This window comes from Arachis duranensis, chromosome 8, assembly GCF_000817695.3.
Source record: "Arachis duranensis cultivar V14167 chromosome 8, aradu.V14167.gnm2.J7QH, whole genome shotgun sequence".
NCBI lineage: Eukaryota > Viridiplantae > Streptophyta > Magnoliopsida > Fabales > Fabaceae > Arachis > Arachis duranensis.
Window position 1 is genome coordinate 11,612,055 of NC_029779.3, and position 10,540 is coordinate 11,622,594.

Genomic DNA, 10,540 nt, shown 5'->3' on the forward strand with positions numbered 1-10,540 from the left:
TTTTTTATGTATATTTTTCGTGCTTCTTCGTTCTCTTCTTCTTTTGCTTTTTTCTAACTTTTTTTCTTTTTTTTTCTCCTTTTTTTTCTTTTTCTTTGCCTTTCTTTTCTGTTTTTCCCACTTAACATGTTTTTTTTATTTTCTTCTTTCTTATCTTCTATTACTCATATCAAATTTTTTTTATCTTTATTCAAAAAAATTATATGTTTCTAAAAATAATAATAATTATTCTTTTTTATATTTTGTTATTTAAATATAATTTTTGAACATTTATAAAAAAATATTATAAATTTTTTTGTTAATTTTTTTAAAAAAATATTCTAAATATGAGAAATTTATGTATTGATTCAAATTTTCTTACTATTTAAAAACAAAATTGTAATCTTACAAAATCTTATATAAAACTTAATTACAAAAATATTTGTATGCGAAGTAATTTTTATATAGGTGTATATATGGTGAATTGTTTACATATTATACAAGATAGTGTATTACAGTAATGTGAGAAGAGAGAAAAATAATCCCATTTGATTTTTGAAAGGAGAGAGACAAAATGAATTTAAGATAGTAATGTATAAATTGTATTTTTAGATTTCTTGTTTAAAAATTTTAAAAAAGTTAAAGATAATAAAATCTCACATTCCGATATAATTTTTCAGAAATTAAAAATTATAACATTCTAAAATTACATATTTCTATTTTTTTGTGTCCAAAATAAAATCGAAGCTTTCAGGAGAGCAAAGAAACACTTAGCTAATTAGAGTAGAATCACAAAGTAAAACTCTATTTAACTCATCTTCAGGGGGAGCTAAAGGGAATACACTACAAGAGAGGCGTTACATGGCGGCAGTTTTTTTTCTCTATTAGCGGCGGTTTTTTTTCTCTATATAGTTCTTCATACTCTTCACTTCTTGTTTGGCCAACCAATCAGTAATGCAATTTGCTTCTCTATGCACTTAGGCAAAGTAAATTTTCCAATCTCGACTTAGCGAATTTTTAATCTTAGACAGTATATCTTGGTCACTTAATATGTGAGAGTAAAAAATATTTGATAGAACAATAAAAACATCAAATACAATCTTTCTCACAAATAACTTTTTTGCAAACAGCTTCCCAAACTAATATTTACCATCGTAAACCGTATAGAGTTTGCAACAATATATAAAGTTATAGACTATGAAGATAAGGAACCAGAACAACAAAGCACCCATTACTTGAGACGGCTGTGTGTGAATGGGACATGGTAAAAAAAGTCGAAAATGGTAGTGAATTCACATAAAGTGCCTTCTATCAGTTTCGAGACAATAATTGGAGGTACTTGCAAGAAAGTCATAGACCAAATCACTAAGAATTTGAGTAGATTTAAGTGAGAATTAGATTGATTATTTACCTGATAAATCTGGACATTTATATAGTATATTAATTGACTAAGTCGTTAACTATGTGACCTTCTTTTGATTTAAATAAAGAGTTATTTTTTATTACGTAAAAAGTTACCACTAAATAGACACTTATACGGTTATACCATGTCAGTCCAGACAACTGAAGTAGTGAAAATAAAGCTCTTGCTTGCTCCCCAAATTTAGTTGCACTCAGGACATAAGGCCTGAATCTTAGATTGGTTGGATATGATAACATATCTGTTGGCCTTGGCTCTGGTACTCGAACCAGATCGAATTAGCGCTTTATGACTCAAAGAAGACATTTTTGTTGGGATATTAGTAATTGAGATCATCATTATAGACTATGATAGGAATAAATTTCATTCTTCAAAACAAAACAAAAAAAAACAGAAATTGAAGTCGCTTTGTCTAATTTTTTTTAATTTAAAAAATAAAAAAATAAGTTGAAACGTCTAATTTTTAATTGAATTAAAAAATGTAAAATACTCTAATTTTTTTTTGTATTTTGTAAAATATCTTTATAGCTGAGTAAAACAAAAAACACTAATTATTGTGTAATTCAAGCCTCTAATTTATAAAAAATTGAGCGATATTTGTATTTTATTTTTCATCATCAAATACTAAAATATTTAATTTCATACTTTTCAACTCTTTTTTGTTTCTCACTCTTTCACTAGTTGTTTAACTAACGCAAACTACGTAAACATGGCTTAATCGTTTATCTGTTGGTTCTTAATTTAAAGAGATACACTTTTAAAAGACAAAGAAAAATTTAGCGAACATATATTTATATATTTTAAAAATACTACATGTATAAAAAAATCAATCACAAAATTAATTTTTACATATTTATGTATAAATATATATGTTATTTTATTTAATAATTAAATTTTAATATATATATATATATAATTGTTATATATTTATATATTTTTAAGTAAAATTATTTTTTTATAACTGACAAAACAAAATTTTATATTGATATGAATAATCAAAGTTATCCATATACAACAATGAAAAAAAATTAAGGTTATAATAAACAAATCTTAGCTTCCTCTTCATTTAGATTAGTATATAATCATAATTTCATGTAAAAAAATAGAGAAAATAACAAATAGGTCATTCACCTTTTGATTCGTAGATATTTAAGTTCTCGAAAATTTGTAAATACATTTAAATTTTTTACCTTTTCAAAATCTAGACATGTTGATTCCTCATGTTCACTTGAGTTTGCCAGACTTAACTGAAAAATCAAACATAACTCTCGTTGTACTGATTTGGTTGATACGGATACACACGTGAGAGAATTTTTAAAATAGAACAAATTATGATGGTAATCAGTGGTTAATTAAGAGAGAGGGGAGGTTGAATCTTAGCCCCTTTTTTTGCTGAATATTACTTTCTGCCTTTTAAGATAGCTTCAGGAGATATTTCTGCTTATTGTCTCATAACAAGTCAAGAGACATTTTCTTTTTGTCTCGTAACCGGTTAGAAGATATTTTTCAATTTTGTCTCCTACACAACATAATCAGAAATGGAGTAAATGAGAAAGAGAGAATCACACCCATAAGTATCCTGGTTCAGCTGCTAAGTGCAATGCATCTTACATCCAGTCTCCATCACAACAGTGACGGAATTTCACTATAATCAACAGATTACATACATCAATTCTTCCCGAGAAACTACCAATTCCTATCCGGGACAAGTCCAGAATCTATCCCCAAAACTAAACTTGACTTGGTCGACTACCAAGCTTTCAACCGCAAAGTGCTAACCCAACTTATAAGGAAACAAGCCCAAATTCTACCCCAACCTAAACTTAACTAGACCTCAATCTAGCTTTCAATCACAAAGTGCTAACCTAACTTGCAAGGAAATCCCCTCAGGGTCATGATAACAAAACAGAAATACATATAAAGAATTTCTGAGATAATAATGGCTTTTTCTTTAACTCTCTGCCATAGTTATCAGAACCAAACCGGTAATTGACGTTACTGGTTCAACCGGTGAGTCATTGATTTATTCGGTTGACCCAGTCATAATTAAATTAAAAAAATAAAAATTATAGAAATAAAATAAAATTAAATACATATTTTCAAAAATATATTAATAACAATCAAATATCAATTTCTAGATATAATTTATGGTGTAAAAAGAGATAATAAATTAGCCACTAGTACAAAATACTTTCTCAATTTAAATGAATAAAAGAAAAAACAAAAGATAACACAATCAATATCAATATGTCAATATGTTTGTATACTATGTGTTGTTACTTATTTGGTATCCATGTCAATCATGCTTAAAAGGATAAAAAAATAAAAATTCATTCATAGTTTATTATAAATTTAATTTTGTCAACTATATTATTGAGAAGCAAGTTGATCTAGTTGCAAGAAGGGTTGCGTGTATTTTGGCTACTCCGCGCGGGTCTAGTGCAGTTTAGGGTGCAAATCGGCCAATTTTCAACGGATTTGACTACCGTTGACCAGTTCAATTGCAGGTCCGATCCAAACACCTAATCGAATCAGTTAGACCACTGGTTCATCGGTTTTTTGGTTGAACCAGTCGATCCAGTTCGATTCTGATAACTATGCTCTCTGCCTTTTTTCACTCATTGGTTTTTTCTTACAAAATCTCACATTTTGCCTATTACCAATAAAACACATACAGACTCATTGAGAAAAAGAAATATTCAATGAAAGCCATGAAGGAGAAGAATAAACAGCTCAAAGAGTTATGGAAACCCAAACATGTGCTCTCACTCCGTGCCTCAATCCTTACCCGTTCTCCCTTATTATGGAAAGGGAAGTTTTCAAGGTTGAAACCGGTTCAACCAAGCCACCAACATATTCTCCATCACATACAATCGGTTCAGACAGAGAGAAGAGAGAGAGAAACCGGAAGCAAATCAACATGCATGTACCTCTCTCTCATTCCTTTTCATCAAGCTTCATCAATCTGAGCCTTCCATCTTGACTTTGTCCCCAAGAAAGAATTCTGACCCTTGATGAACTCTTGATCCTTGACAGCTCCATCTATTCCATTTTTGCTTCTTCCTCAACGTAGCTACAGTAGCTACCTTCTATTTTGGATGAACAAAAGTGGAAACGAGCTTCACCAAATATATCTTCTTTTCTGACCGAGGCCGATTGCTTCTATTCTTGGCATTAATATCTTGAAGCTTCTTCTTCACATCTTGCCTTTAGTGGCAAAAATTTTAGCCACGCCATACTTTAGATCTTCTTTTCTCAAAGGCCATCTTTGCTTTTCTGATAACTTCTTCTTTCTTCCTTCCGGTATGACGTGACCGAATGCAAAGAGAGAAGAGAGAGAAGAGAGAAAAATCTTTGAATGCAATGAATGAAATTAAAATGAATTAATTTTCACTTTCATTCTCCTATGTATAGTAACGTGTGGAACTTTAAAAGCAATCAAATCAATTTAAATTTTCTCTTTTTTGTTGCCAATGCAAGTAATTAATCTAATTGAATATTGAATTCCATTCCACAAAGGAAGTAGGTAACCGTGGAGCTTTCAATGCAAATAAATTGAATTGAATCGATTTTCGGTTGCCAAGACATGTGAGAGAGTGAATATTTTTGTGATCACCGTAAGAAGCCTTTGGTCACTTGAGGAGATTGCATTGTGATCACTGAAAAGCTTCTTTCAAGATTTTGGACCACTTGATTTTTTCTTTAATTTATGATGGATCTGGACCTCCTTGGATTTCTTACAATCAGTCACTAACATTTGAATTATTTTTGCTCAAAGTTGAATTTGTTCAATGATCAAATTGGGCTTGTTTAACTTTTGCCCCGATATGAAATTAAATTGCTTGCCTGCACACTTGAACAAAAATCATCAAATAACCTATTGAAATTTATTGAATAAAATACTTAATAATAATTTTAATAATTTTCTAATTTACATTTTAATAATGTATGATCATCATTTCAGTTTTTCAAACTCAACAAATTAGACTTAAAGATCGATATGTCCAAATTTTGAAGAGATCAATGACTTAAATATATTTTTAAATCCACAAAGATTTAAATGTCCACACACTAAAAAATTAGAGATCGACTTGTCATTTTCTCAAAAAAGTAATAGTTTGAACTCATTAAACTCTTTTTTACACGTGTAATAAAATATATACGACAAATATAATTAGACCCGTATAAATATTCAATCAAATTTTATACAAAAATATTATGTGCATAAATCTTTTTTTATTGTTCTCTCTCTTACTTTCCTAACAATAATTATCTTAATTACTAATAATTCAATTTACAGTTAAATTTTTCCTATCTTATAAGGGTGTTAAAATTTAAATTGAGTCAAATTAAACCGTTCATTCGATCCAATCTAAATTAAAAAACGATAAAATTGTAGTTGAAAGTGATAATATTGAGTTGTTTCATTTTATAATTTATGAATGATATTAGACTGATCTTTCCTCAATGGGAGAAGATTGTTAGAAATTACAATAGATTTCTGCACTATTTTAAGATGATGTTTGGGTTGAACAATAACTTTGATAAATCTAGATTGATTTCAGTTAACTGTGAGTAGAAGTGGACACAAAAGATGTATAATTTACTCAAGTGTAAGGAGACACCGTTACTAGTCAAGTACGTTGGGATTCTTTTAGAAGCGAATCTGAGGCTTCTCAAGATATGAAAACTGTAACATATAAGGTAGAAGAGAAGTTCAGATTATAAAAAGCGAAAACATTTAATAAAACTGTAAATTTATCCTTATAAAATATGTTCTTAGGAGCAAGCATATTTACTACTTCAACTTGTATAAAATGTCAAAGACAATGGTGGAGAAGTTGATATTCCTGCAAAAAAAAATTTTATGGAGTAAGGAGGATGAGAATAATGGAATACCTTTTGTTAAGTGAAAAGTAGTTCAAACTTCGAAAAAATTAGGGGAATTGAGAGTAGAAGATGCAGTAATTTGGAGTACAACTCTATTGTTCGAATGGTTGTGGCAGTTTTTAAAAGAGGAACACCCTTTATGAAAGAATATTGTGTTCGTGCAATAATTTGAATCCTAATGTCATGCTGGTCAACCTTTGTCTGCAAGAGGGGATCCATGGAATATTATCTATCTGTTACAGATCAAGGAGTAGTAGATGAGAGATAAGATGACTAGAAGTTTATCTATGGAAGTAGAAGATGGAAGAAGAGTTCGATTCTTAAAGAACATTTGACTATCATATGGTGTTTTGAGGGATATTTTTTCAAGGACTTTTTAGTCTCAATCCAAAGTAGATCTGTAATAGGAGATTGTAGATTTTTGGATGGGTTAAAGTTGATATAAAATTTTTTTAGTGGATGAAAAAACTATTTTAGTGGGAATTAAAATTAGTTAACCAACTTTTTCGAATTTTATATTTAGTCAAATTAACACATGAGAGGAGAGAGGATCGAGTTGTGTGACAAATTAATAAAACAAACATTTATTTTACTAACTATTTTGTGTAGGTTTTGCAAATAGAAACTCTTTTGGAGAATATCACAAGCTATAATTGTACCATTGTTAGCACTAATGCTTAATTTTCGTCAAGAGTTAAATTCTTCACTTAATTTATTTTGATTGGTAGAGTTAGCACTAAAAAGATTGAATAGACTAATGTTATTGATTAAAAAAGTTTGTGTTTTATGTAAAAAAGATATTGAGACTATTCATTACTTATTTTTTTATTATGAATTTACTTGGTAGGTATGATATACTTAGTTGATGGCCTATGACAGACCATGGGCTATTCCAAGGACTCAAGCAACATATTGAATGTTAGATAGAAATGTCTAGAAAGAAGATAGAGAAAAAGTCATGTGAAATACTTGGTAGTTGGTGAGAAAAACAAATGAAATGGGCGTTCCAAAAAAAGAACAAAGTGTAGCGAAAATAATTAACAGGTCAATCAAGAATGTCCAGGAATGAAATAGTATTGTTCTTTATAGTTGTTGATGATAATACCGAAAACGAAAACGACTATAAATTGAGCATATATGTTTGTTGTATGTTTTCTTTTACTTTATTTTGCTCCACAAAAATGTGTTAAACTCCATTGTTCAAACAAAAAAAAAGTACTAATTCAAATTAAATTTTATTCTATTTTTGTCAAATGATATGGATTAGATTGAATTTCGAATATTCTTCTCAAAACTGATTTAATACAATCCAAACTGCATAATATAATTAATAGTATTATATTTACAATTTTACTTATAATATCTCGTATTTGTTATATATTTTTATGTTATGTATATATTTTTATTATTTAATAAATATTTTATGAATTAAAAAATAGATTTATTTATTTATTTTAACTAATCTATATTTTTTTATTATTATGTTATTTTTCATTTTTTTAAGATACTATTGAGATTTGTTATATTATTGTTGGTTATCTAAAATTTGATGTTGAGACTTATTTTATATATTTAATTTTTTATTTATTTATAAAATTACAAATCTAATTCAATATGGACCGCTTGAAATTAGATTAGATTATGTAGAAAAAATCATCCAATTCAAACTACAACACAAATAAAATTAGTGTACAAATTGAATAATTTTTTTACTCAAAACGTCCAAATCACATCACAAACACCCCTATTATCTCATGTATATCATAACATGATTATGATAAGTAAATATATACATTACCTAAAATTGTTTAAGCAGATAAATATTAAAACTACAATTTCAACAACATAATTTTTTGTTTTCTATAGTATTTTAAGAACTAATCCGTCGTGGATCGGAGCTTCATTTAAAAATTTGTTACTGGTCAACGAATTGTTGTTTGTACAAAGTAGAATTCAAACTTCCAACACTTATCTAAGCAGACTAATAAGTTAACCATTAAACCAACCCAACTTAATTTTTTTGATGAAATATCTAATTTAATAGAAAATGCCTCCATCATCATCATAATCATAAGATACTTAAAAATAAACGCGTTTGTTAAGCCATTATGTGAGTAATTTTATTAATTTCTGAAATCATTATATAGAGTAAATAGTCATTTCTAATTATAAAAAATTCAAATACTAACAAAACTGACAATAAAATAACAAAATTAAAGTTGTACCTATAAAAGATCAGCTTTCTACGACAAAATTATTCAAACTAAAAAAAACTACCTAAAAACTCCAAATTACACGTCCCTCACCCATCATCATCATTACATTACTCTCTCTCCCTCCTTTCTTATCACAGGCTTGCCACTCCAATCCCCTTCATCCTCTTTCGTTCACCACCGTTATGTTCGGATCCCTCTTTGCATGTGCCCACCTTCACTACCGCTATCTTCTAAATGGATAAGCAATGGATTCTATTTTTCTTGATTCGAGCTCTTCCCACAATCTCCAGCGGCGACTCAGGCTTGCTTTGCGACCTTGTGAAGCTCGGAGAACCTGCCGTTGAAGCTCAATGTGAAAACTTCAATGGAAGAGAAGAAAGTTATGTTTGTTGGTTGGAATTCGGGTCAAGTCGGTTGGTATTCTAATTTTGTAAGTGAGATTGAGAATGCGTCATTAACGAATGCGAAGGTGGTGGCTTTTTCGTGCTGGAGACGGTGGCGGCCCTGAATGCAAATGGGATTTTGAAATGCACCGCCACAATCTTCTGCTCCAACGGTTGAGTGACCAAAATCACCGTTAAACACCTTTATCACTAAACAGATTCAACAATGGCACCATTCAAGCATAAAGAAATGAAATGGTCATATCTATTCGAACGACTTTTCAGTTCTTACAGAAGAAGGAAGGTGATTCAATTGGGAATAATAATGTTGGAGGAGGGAGTAAAGATAAGAACCATTGATTGGGGTTTTAAATTTTTATTTTTCATCTTTTTTGTGATTTTTTTATATTATTTCTACTAACTAATTTGAGCTATATCTTATTCAATTTTAGATGGGGTTAATAATTTTAAGGGTAAAGTATACTTTTTATCCTTAAAATTTGGTAAAAATTTTAAAAATACCCTTAAATTTTATTTTGTTTCAATTTTATCTTGAAAGTTTTTAATTTGCATCAAATATACCTTTGACGGCTAAATTTTCAAAAAATTTAAGACCAATCTAACAATAATACATAAAAATTATACTTGATTTGCTTGTGTTGAGAGTTTTTCTTATGAAATTGTTGTTGAATTTGTCTTAAAACTTTTGAAAAATTAATCGTCAGGGTATATTTGATGCAAATCGAAAGCTTATGAGACATAATTGAAACAAAATAAAACTTAAGGATATTTTTAAAATTTTTGTCAAATTTAAAAGACAAAAAATATACTTTACCCTAATTTTAATAATGTTCTTGTTTATATTTCTAATTTTTGTAGTAAATTTTCTAGTATAATTATATGATTGTATCTGGTAATTTTTTTGATAAATTTTTTATGATTAACTGTATTAGCAGCACCCTTCAAAATGAAAAAGAAAATGTTTTAATCAGTGTTGTAGAAGAAAGAAAAAGCAAAAAGAAGTTAAAAGAATACAATTATAAATATGCTCCCATGTTTTTCTTTTACTTGATGGCAATTTTAAAATCTTTGTTTGTTTATTTGTTTGTTCTATTAAAGATATGAAGACTTAAACTCGCGACATGTTAAGTGAGTATGAGAAGATTATACCATTTAAATTATAATTCATTGGCCGTAATATTTGTTTGTTGTACTAAGAGAGAAAGAGTAATGTGATGATGATGCTAATGATGATCATAGAAAAAAAAAGTAACTTAAAATTTTTGGATAATTTTTTAGGATTTAGATAATTCTATTGTATAAAGTTGATTTTTCATAAGTACAATTTTAATTTTATTAGCGTATGAATCTTTTATAATTAAAAGTGACTATTTGTCCCATTATATGTGATTAACAGAGTAAGTCATAAACTTAGTTTAAGAAAAGTTTAATAAGTTAATGCTTTAATTTAATTTCTTCATTCATCCAAAATAAATGTGTTATTTTTTTAAATGATATAGAAGTCACAACTATTCAAATGATAAGAGTTAGTAACGAATTCGTGCTGGCAAATCTAAAAGACAAGAAAGAAATTGATCTTTAATAAAGAATAAGGGATACCTTGAATGTGTGTTGAAATGGCTCGTCGATTC